The sequence below is a fragment of the Dermacentor andersoni genome, chromosome 7 (genome assembly GCF_023375885.2).
Source record: "Dermacentor andersoni chromosome 7, qqDerAnde1_hic_scaffold, whole genome shotgun sequence".
Taxonomy (NCBI): domain Eukaryota; kingdom Metazoa; phylum Arthropoda; class Arachnida; order Ixodida; family Ixodidae; genus Dermacentor; species Dermacentor andersoni.
The window spans coordinates 42258917-42270297 of NC_092820.1; the positions used below are offsets into that span (position 1 = coordinate 42258917).

At 45.0% G+C, this 11381-nt stretch overlaps 1 long non-coding RNA gene across 1 annotated transcript in view; it reads right to left on the minus strand.

The window, feature by feature from the left end:
* LOC140219247 (uncharacterized) overlaps positions 1–11381 on the minus strand; it is a 34210-nt gene that overhangs the window by 1152 nt on the left and 21677 nt on the right. The gene's annotated exons all lie outside the window — the stretch shown is intronic.

Genomic DNA, 11381 nt, shown 5'->3' on the forward strand with positions numbered 1-11381 from the left:
GCAAATCATATTATGAAGTAAATTTGATTGCGAATGATCTTCACAAGCCTCCATTGAATATGTTCCACGTGCAATTTCATAAAGACGCAAGACACCTTGTGAAATGAGGAAAAATTAACGTTTATTTTATTCTTTGTAAATGCTCGTCGCGGGCTTTTGCGCATTCATCCAACGTTGTGGCACCAGGTAAGCAGCAGTAGTTTCCGCAGGAAGCTCCACCAGACGACGTGAGCTGAAAAAATTACAAGCGTTATTTTGGTATTAACATGTAAGAATAATGCCTGTAGAGGCGAAGCGTGCGAAAGAGGTGAGTGGGCGGCATTACAAACAAAAGCAGTTCGTATTTACACACACGGCGTAGAAAATACACGACTCATCCCAAGCAATACCGTACATACCACAAACACATTCTAATTCCCCTCTTCCCAATACTTATTTCCTGCACTTTAATAGCACGAATGAGCGGGCAACGGCGCGTTTCGCGAACTTGGCTACAACCGACGCGATATTACGCTACGAATACACAGAGCTGGCCACAACACAGGCTCTTAACCAAAGCATGCTGGACGCTCGCAGAATTCCTTCTACTCGCACTCAAGAGAAAATGCTGGGTGCCGTTCAGAAGACAGAATTTTTGAGTTACTAGTTCCTGGTGTTTGAGCTCCTTGGCTTATCTCTTATGCGTTCTGCAGGCGCAAGCAACGCACTCCCATGTTATCACTCTTGACGATTGCTCGTCGCGTTTTCGACAAGCGTGCGTACCGAAAAAAGGCTTAAATTGTTGCGGGGACATAAAAATTGCCACAAACTTGTCGCAGTAAGATTCAGTACGCGCCAAACTGTCACCACGGCCGAGCTGCTTTTCGCTGCGTCACAACAGGCGCGGCGAGCGGGCCTCATAACATAAATGTATTGAAAATAATTTCCAACAATGTTGGGCGTCAGAGAAAGAAAAGCGCCATGAACTTGTCAGTGCATTAAAGCGCGAAACCGCGCACCACGGCCGAGCTGATTTTCACTAACCGAGTCACAGCGCCAGGCGCGCCCACTGCGCTCGAAAGGTAGCCCAAAAGGTAATGAAATTAGTTCCAATAATGTTGGCAGTCAGAGAAAGCGCCAAAACTTGTCGCAATAAAATTCAGTACGCGCGAAACTGCGTCACAGCATCCTGTGCGACTAGCGTGCCCAAAAACTACCGAAATTAGTTAACATAATATTGGGGCTCATAGGAAGCGTCGCAAACATCTCCCAGTACGATTCATTATTTCAAATTAACTGCTCCACGACGGCCACGCTGTTTTTCGTTAACTGCGTCACAAGTCTAGCCTACACTCTAAGCCGCAAAGGAGGAAAACGGGAGCAACTGCGGCAGTTAGTCCTCATGATGAGCGGTTAGTCACTTAGGAGAGTAACTGTGAGTGATAGGTGCCGTGTGCATATTTCAGGGATCAAATGTTTAGTCCTCACTTTCAGAAGTACTAATGGGGGGATGAACGGAAACGTTTAGTCTCTTTGTGCCTTGCTGTTAGTCCCTCACTTTAGGCGGCAGCTTCACTGCTGTCGATTAGATTTGAGCTTTGGCATATGCTTGTTATTATTACCCACTGTTGGCTCAATGGTTGTAGCCTTCAGCTGTTAAACACGAGGTCGCGGCTTCGATTCCCGGTCGTGGATGCTGCAGCACATTCCATGTGGAGGTGTAATTCAACGAGATGTATTTACGGTTGCGCACCGTGTGCATTGGGTCACGTTAAAGAGCCCCGGGTGGTCAAAATTATTATGGTGGTCTCCACTGCGGCGCCCCTTGTAAATGTACTGAAAGCTGAGTGAGTTAGCAGGATTTCAATGTGAAATTGCAGCACGCACACAGCAAACTACGACGTATGTGTCCTTTGTTGTCTTCCGTCCTCGTTTGTTGCGTGTGTGCTTGAATTCATAATAAAGTTCCATTGTAGAGTGGCCGGTGGGGATGGGGAGAGGCCACCCTCCTAAAATACCGTATTTTCGCGATTCTAAGCACCCCACTCTATATTCGCGAAAAAATTCGGAAAAAAGTTTGCATGCGAATCTAAGCACCCCCCTATTTGTTATGAGGAGCGCGTAGCCAAGGCTGCCAAGCGCGCTTGCTCACTCAGTCATCGAGCCGGAGCCGTCGGATAGTCCGAGTCCCGAGGTGGCACGGCGTCCGCGGCGCGAGTACGCCGTACCACCGGACTGTACGGCTGTGCGACGAAAGCTGCAGAAAGCGTCCCCATCAACCATCGCAAAGTGGATTTCGGATACTTGGAACCGGGTCCAAGTGGACGTTGTGATCAAATCATTTAAGTGCTCGATCACAAACCACTTCGACGGAACGGAAGACGGCCTGCTGTGGGACACCGACAGCGCCGTTTCAAGCGGTGCGACGAACTCGAGTGGCAGTGATAGTAACTGAGCATCCGACAAAAGCGAAGCGGTGGGTTCACTGGCTGCGCCGATTTTTCTTTTGGAAGTTTGCAAAATATAATTTTATTTCTCGCACCCGTCTCGTCGTGATGTCGCAGCGAAAAGAGGGAGGGGGGGGGGTCATTCTAGATTTTTGACTACTTAATATTTTAATATCTTGACTACTTCCTCCCCCCCCCCCCCCGCATCTTGTCGCACTTCTTTCAAACTGAGCATATAAAGGCATGGGGCACTCCCCCCACACCAAGGTGGGCGTGGGGGACGAAAGCCCTGTGTTGTTCCTTGTGAAATGTGATGTATTACTTTTTCTTGCTTTTCATGTTATGTCCTGACATATGAATTGCCTGTTCCCTGAATTCCCTAGAATCTGCTAAAAAGAATTCGGCAGACAACTTTTCATGACCAGCCAACCAAAATAAGGTCTGTTAAGCTATTTAAAATTTGTAGCACATGTATCATTATACTGTGTAAAACTTAGAATGGAAATGCCACTGTATACATATACCTTGGTAAGACTGTCCCAGGCACAGTTACTGCGCAATTCAAGAAAATTTCTATGAAGTCTACTTGCTAGAATCTACTTGCTGAAAGCCAATGTCTTGACATGTGCACTTGTAGGAATATTGGCTACACAGTAACAATCCCTGTTCTACAACTGTACATTGTTTCATGCCCCATCATCCTCATAACTGGTTTGTATGTAATAGTTGGACATTTAAAAAATCTGGCTGTGAATATGGGAGCAGACGTTACGTATTCCAAGAAGGCATGAAAGGAAAGATTGAAATAATCTGGTAAAGAAAACTAAGTTACCTATTTTTTTCTTTCAGCTCATTGCACGCCTTCTCAACATAAGATCTCATTAACCTGAGAGAAAATTTGCAGGTTTTTTTTCGTTCCAGTGCACCCAATACAAGGGAGCAAAAAGAAAGGAACAGGACACACACGAAGCATTAACTTCCAACAATATTTATTTCTGGGACAGAACAACACTTATGATGCAACAGTTCTGTGGAAAACCCGCAAGGTGGAGAGAAGCAATTAATCAAGGGAAAATGAGACATCCACCCAAACAAGCTAAGTGTTACAAAGGAAACCGATACGAGTTCCTCGAAATAAAAGTTCGGAGTTGAAGAAAAACCAAACTAACACGGGTGAATGTCTCATTTTCCCTTGATTAACAACACTTTATACGTGGCATTTATTATCATGAGCACATGTCTACAAACCATACTTATGGAAAGCACCCCGACAATAAAATATTGCATACAAAACCAGGCATTCACATAACGCCTCAAACATGTTCAGGAATTCCATTTCTTTCATGGAGAATGACAAAGACGATTTCTTTACTCATGTATCGCCAAATACCTCAATCCGAGTGCTTTAAATGATTAAGACTGGTTGTTTACAATGATGTCTGTTTCTTTAATGCAGGAAATGCAATCATACGTCGTGACAATTAAGTACAAGGAAACCATCCACCAAGAATTTGCTCACTTAATTGGAGCGTTCCCTGACACTCTTATTAATGCAACTGCTGGTTTGTTAGATGTAATTTATTCCACAGAATAACAGAACTCAATAAGTGACACAGGTGTTGCTTTAGTATACTTATTCTGGTGCTTGTTCCCATATGTGTTTTTAATTGCACTTACAGTTTCTTTTTGCACATAAGCTAACCATTCAGAGCAGAAAACACTTTCACCTTTCCACGCAGCCCTATTTTCTTCAGGTTATATGAAAGGCGGTGGACATACAAGATGACAGCAATAGTTGTCTTCCTTGCGGACTCTGTGCTAGCTGCCATGGAGGATACAGCCCTTCCTGCCTGTGCCTCTCTGAGCAGCCTTTCAACAACCGACAGCATCACAATGATCGAAAACCTTGCCTCGTCTAATCATGCTAAATGTTGCTGAATGCTTAGCATTTCACACATTCTTGCTATTCGCCTTTTAAAAAGCATAGAATGCCATAAACTTATCCACCTGAGCGAGGCAGCTTCAAATCACAATAAATAAATTTACACAATGGCCAGACAAAAAGTTCCCACTTCTCCACCCGAAAAAAAAAAAAACTGTTTCTGCTATGTATGTTATGCAAAAAGAGGAATACACTTGGACCCTTCTCTGAAATTAAGTGAAATCACAATGCCGGTAAAACAAGAACACAAGTTTCTTGGAGTAACGTTCAAGAAAAAGCAAAAATTTCCAGCTATCGTGGCAGATAGAGTGCACAACATTCTCAAAGTATTATCAAATAAGCACTGGGCTTCCTATCACCTATGTTCGCTACTCATTTACTGTTCTGTGGTACGCTGCATTTTAGACTATGGTTGTATCATGTATGGTTCAGCACGGCAGTCCTACCCATTTGGCATCTTCATCCTGTGCCCAATCTCGGACTGTGACTGTCAAATGGCACTTCATAACATTGCCGACGCAGATTTTACACAATGACTGCAACGAACCTCTTCTATGTCACTGAAGAGTACTGTTAACCATGTCATATATGTTTTAAGAATTAAGTCATCACCTTAACACACATGCTACAACATTTACAGTGTAACTCATGCTCATTAATTATTCAAGCAAACCACACGCAATCAAACCACTTCTTTTACGATTTAAATACTGTCGTGTATACGATATCCCTGACGAGACACCCAATGTCACAAAGACACCACCAAGACTGCCGCCACGATCTTATATGATGCAGTCTTGTGATCTTTCACTAATTCTGTCTAAATAATGAATACAACATAATACAAGAATTCCAGCCTCTCCAGGAGAAATGTAACAACTATACAGAATTTTACCATGATGGCTCGAAAACAAGAAACCATGTGGGCATCGGGTTCGCGACAAGAGTGCATAATGAGTGTCAGAGTGCCTGTCTTTTTCCATTTTGAATGCTGAAGTCTATGCCATATGGGAAGCAGTACCAAAATTCGTCACTAATCAACACAGAAAAGCAATCACCTACACTAATACACTAATTAAGTGCATTAAAGGTTGTATACCTAAAATCGGAGTATGAACTTCTACTTGGTGGTACTTTAAACAAGCTTGTTTTAAACAAACAAGATATAGATCCATCCAATTATGCCGTGTCCCAAGCCAGTCTGGAATACCAGGCAACAGAAAGGCAGATAAATGCACCTGCTTGGCAGCATACAGAGGAGTTAAAAATGATAAAACCACTGAATGAGTCTCCGAACGATTTGTATGGTGGTACCATCAAAATGGCAGCACCATTGAGATTCCTGCAAAGGTAACAAGTTTCATCTAATTGAACCCGCACTTGGTGAATGGGAGATGCGCCATCACCAAGAATGGTTTAGTGAGGTTTTATTATGCCGACATTAAATAGGGCAGGCACGTCTCACACAAACCCTTAGAAAGAAAGAACCGACATGTGACAAATGCTAGGAAAGGTAAACAGTAATATATGTTCTAATGAAGTGTCTTTGTATCAAAACAAAGACAAGAACATCGGCACGAATCATACAAGCTGCACATACCTCTACACCCCACTCTGATTCTAAGAGATGACCCACTTGTACACACCTATTGTGCTAAACATTTTACAGGAAACTGATGTCTTAAATAAATCTTAGAACAATGCAGCTTTTACTATTCATTATCTAACACCTTGCGGCTCACGCAGCATAGCCTTAGTCACTTTTGTGCCACTAAAACCCAATTAACTAATTCTCATTTTCTGATTCCACTTGACCTGTTTTGCCAAGAGCTTTGCCTGTTCTGTGAGCAGGCAGCTATGAAGTGTCCTATAAAAAAGTGCACATCACATTGAAAAAGGTCCCTACCACAAGCTATACATTGTGGCACCCTACCAATAATGCAAATTGTCAGGGTGTCTCCCAATCAGCACAGCTGAACAGCAAATACTTCAGTGTCACTTGGCATCTTGTGTACTTTGCGCTGAACACCACAATAAAGTTGCTCCTGCTTTCACTACTCTACTTTCTTGAGCCAGTGCTTTGTGCTTTTCAGTGGCAGCATCGCATCCATCTGAAGAGCTTCGCATAACTTTGTATTATACACTTTGCCTCCCGCGTTTCGGCACGGAGGCTGGCCAGCAGAGCAACATGGTGCCATTCGGCCTGGTAGTCTCAAGCATTCTCTAACTCATATCTGGCTGATCTTATTCCCCACCAGTGGCTGTGACAAGCCTTTGCTACGTGTGCCCCAACAAAAGCTCCCCCCCAGCGCTCAGCATGATGAAAGCATATATGCTAAACAGGTGCAGAGAGCTAAAAGAGAAACTATTACATGAGGGGCAGTTTATATAATGTTTGTTGGGAAGTCCAGGCAGAGTCCGTGTTAATGTAAAAGAGGGGAATGAGTGCTCAAGTGGTCGAGGCTCAGAATTCCACAGTGGAGAAGCAGCGTGGGGCATCGACGTATAATGTGTGGGCAGGAGGCAGATGTTGCAGAAGTGGTGTGTAACTAAAGAAAGCACGGAAGCATGTCGCGATCCCATAGGTCATGGTGTCCTGGCGTGTCCGGGAACCACGTGCCAGACTGGGGACGCAGCCGTGGGCGAAGTAATGCTGCTGCCATACCCGACCAGGATAAAATTGTGCACTGGAAGCATTGTCTCAGGTAGATGTTAAGTGCACCGTCATTGGACGATGCTCAGTGGTGGCAGAAAGCAAGTTGACCTGACTGAATACGGTGTTGTGGGGCCTAGTGCCAGCGTGGTTATGCAGTGCAGTGGATCCTGCTGACCAACAAAAGTTTGGTCTTGGTACAGCGCGGTCACTGCTGTGGCCGAGCACTTCCTGCTTATGGTGCGCGCGTTGTCGCCGTAGCGAAGGTCGTCAAGATAGATATCTCGTGGGTGTGGACGGAGGCGGCATACGACGGGCAGTCACTGCTGCCCTCTTGCTGTCGTTTGTAGATGCGGTGGTGCGGGATCGAGCTCAGGTATTGATGCCGTTGTGACTGGTGTGCCTGCATATGATTGCTCACCCAGTAGTTGGTGTTGCACATCAAGGGCTCATGAAGAAGTATGTTTTGGGTTACAGGAGGCATGCACTCTGCAGGAAGTTAAGACGGCACGCCTGTGGTTGTGGAATGGCTTTGGGTAGCTGGTGCAAAAAACCACGAGTGCTGGGCGACATGCTGCTTGTCTGTCTGCTGGCCAATGTGGCATATACAGGCAAAGTAGGTGCGTTGTCCTCAGTCGCCCTCTCCTGGTGGCAGCCTCACTGAAGACAGCACCTGATGTTAAAAAGCTGGCAGCCAATGCCGCAGGAGACTTAATTGTCTCTGTTGTGCAGCAGTAAGCTGAAATGGATGAAGAAGGTGCCCTTTAGGCCATCGAATATGATCCCATCAAGGAGCAGGAGATGGAAAGGCGCGATAACATCTGCTGGAATCTCCCACTTGCAAAGCCGGTACCGTCACAACTGAGAATACAGAATATTGACGAATAGCTGGGCCTAGACTTGTAAGAAGCACACGAGAGGGCTGTGAGGGTGGCAGCTGCAGAAGCCAAGAGTTGTAAAGCGTCGTTGAGCACTATTCTTCATCAGCTGATAGGTTCACATCTGTATGCAGGGTTCAGCGGCAGCACTGCAGAGCCTGTTGCTTTTCCCTATGTTCGAAGTCACCAATTGTACGAGGCTGGTTGATGGAGGCAGTGTACCACAGAATTTATTTGTAGAAGGAATAAACAACACCGGCTGGCCAGCAGAGCAGCATGGTGTCATTCAGCCTCGTTGTCTGAAGCATTCTCTAGTTCGTGCCTGACCGATCTTTTTCCACCTCGGCAGGCATCGCAAGCCTTTGCTCCTAGTGCCGCTACAGGCACTAAAACACCATGTGGCAAAAGGTCTGTCTGCGGGCTTTATTGGTGCCAAGCGTGATACTGTTCAGATATGCCATGCATTACAGTCTAAGCTTCGCTAGCTCAACCCCATGTGCTTGGCCCTTTCCTTCATCTTCTTTCAGGCGTGCCACAATTTCCAACAGGCCCATCACTAATCGGTCAAAAACCATTCACTCCTTTCATCAAAAAGGTCACAAGTAGTCATAATGCAAACATCACAGACTTGTTAACAACATAATAATTCGAGTTCTATTTGAACAAGTTGATAAGCTTGAAGTAGCTGCATGCTGGTCATCGCATTATGTGTAGAAATGTGCGAACCTGAGCCTCCTGAGATTGGTAATTTCATCAGCAGGAAAACGGTAATAAATGTCCTTCACTGAACGAATTATTTCTAATGAAAAGTGATGTTATACCATGAATTAAATATGTGAATGAAACCTGTCAATGAGAAACAACCCCCACAACTTCAAATTGGCAAGTTCCTACAGTCACAGATGTGCAAAGTAACGCAGCAGCATACACATCACGAAAAAGCTTACAAACACTACACAACAAACACTACACAAGACACTAAAAAACACACAAAATACAAACACTACACAAAAAAGCTTGTTCTCTCTCGAGACTTCAAATGCATATAAAGTTACCATATTTCCCATTTTGGGACAATGTTTCTGCCATGGTACAAGTCCAGCAGGTAAGGCTGAAACTGGCCTGCAGCTTCCATCATTTGCAACTGCCCTGAACATTTAACGCAAAAGCAGTATGTATGGCGATCAAAATGTTCAATTTCCATAATTCTTGTTAGTACATAAAGCTTGCCTCTTGCAACAAAGAGAGACTCAATTCTGTGAAACTCTGGGCCTGTATTTTGTTTCACAAGGACACTTCCCCATCTATAATGGCAATGATCAAGGGTTGCACGATGCACTTGATGAGCAGTTGTTGGCAAAACCTTTTTTGCACACTCTGGAAGAGCATCCCACACAACTTGCTTGCTCTGTACTGTCGAAAGACCCTCATACAACTGATAGCTGTGCAGTTGGTAGCTTTGCTTCAGTTGGTGCCGCATAGCAAGTGTAAATGTAAGGTTCCTAAAATTTTTTACGGCTGCGGCCAGCTTCTTGAACTGCTGATGCTTTGCCTCAAACCTCATCGACCACATATGTTTAAGAGGTCCCACCTCACGCAAAAATCTTGGGTAGTGCACAAGAAAATGCAACTTTGGTATCACTGAATCTCGGCCATAGCGCTTCACAAATTCAGTGAGGAATGCCTGCACCAGCACACTCAAGTATGCGAGGCTTTCAGCTGGGATTTCTGGTGAAAACACAACGTCGAGGATTTCTCTGAACTGCAACAGCAGCTCCCAGTCCTCATTGCTCTCTGGTATCTTTCCTCCCAGGATCAATGTAATGAACCTGAGCAGGCACCACTTATTTGAAGCTGTTCCTGTTAAACCAGCACTGCCAGTGATGAAAGTCATGTTGAACGGCACAGGCTTGTTTTTCAAGTCATTAGGACCATATTCAAATGCAGACAGATCAGACAAGTCTTGCCTGGAGAGCAAGCCAGAAGAAAGAAGTCCTCTCAGAACATGACGCAGCACACACTCTGCTCCTCCTTCTAAGATGTCATGCATTATATCTGGGGGTAGCTGACGGGTTACGTCAAAGTATGGAAGTGTTAAAAGTGGAGACACATCATTTACCCCATAGAGGCGTTTGTTGGTAGTGCCGTTAACAGCAATGGCTGCAAGATGCATCTTGTGCCTTTGTGCAGTGCGCAGTTTGCACATGTCTTCCGATGTTTTATCTGCCAGCTGGTTCTTAAACACCATACAGAATCTGCACACTCGGCCACGGCTGAAACAGCAGGAGAAGCCGCCAAGGCGATTCAAAGACAAATTGTCGCCACAGATGCCAAAAACTAGCACTTGAGCACATTTTTTTGATCCTCGGTACTCGAAGCTGAGGCCATGCTCATACAACTTATTCAAGTCATCTAGCAAAGGCTGCAAGATGGCTGTCAGGCCATAAGTCTTGACATAGATGTAGCGCACCAGCAATAATAAATAAATGTTCTGCAGCTGTGATCTGTACTTCACATGAAGGTTTAGCAAGCTGCAGTATACAGCCAGTAGCTTATGCATGCCTCGCTTTGGTCCCAAAGGGTTTGCAACTTCCACCTCATCTGTGTAGAGGAGTAGCAGTATGGTGCATTCACTCCCTTCTCGCATTATGTTTTTGAAATGTTCTCTGTATATAAGGCCATCATTGAAGTCTTTGTACACAGTAGGTTCTGAAGCCATGAACTCAGGTGTGGTCAAATGAGACACAATGTCTGGCGCTTTGCACAAGGCGTTCAGCAGCTTTGGTAGCGGCACATAGTGATACACGGCATTCTGGCCAACCAGTTGCTGCTCTGGCTCAACGAAGGGGAAATTCTCTTTGGCATACCTCTCCCTTTGTCGTCTGCTCTTAATACCATTGAATAGTTGCGACACAAAGGAGCACTGGAGCAGACACTCAAGGTCAGCTGCTGTCTGTGGTGCTTTCATAGCATGAGTGATTTCTTCAGAATAAGCTTTGAGCACCAGCTCAAAGACGAACTCCAACTCGGTAAACAGCATCTCCACAGCAGTATGAGGCAAACTGTGCTGCTCAGTTACTTTAAAAAAAAAGTTCCAGATAGTTGACTTCGCCTGCTGCAGAAATTGATGAAACCCGTGAACTTGTGGCTTTTGCTTGTCTGATGAATCACTTGACGGCGCGTCGTCATCAATGTGGCAAAAGTCACTCTCTGAAGCTTGCCGATTTGGAGGCGATTCCCCGTGCTGAGATTCTGCTGCGTCATTTTCCTGCACTTGGAATACACGTTGGAAGTTACTCCCGTTTTCTTCGAGCACACTCCAGTGACGACGATACAAGTGCGATCGGTAAGAAGAAAAGTTCGTGTACGTACTCGCACAGCCGTTGATGCCACAAAACACACTAAAATTCGGTTCGGCGCTGTGGGTTATGCCTATATGGTTCACGACTTTTGTCAGCTGACAAGAGAAGTACGGGCACTTA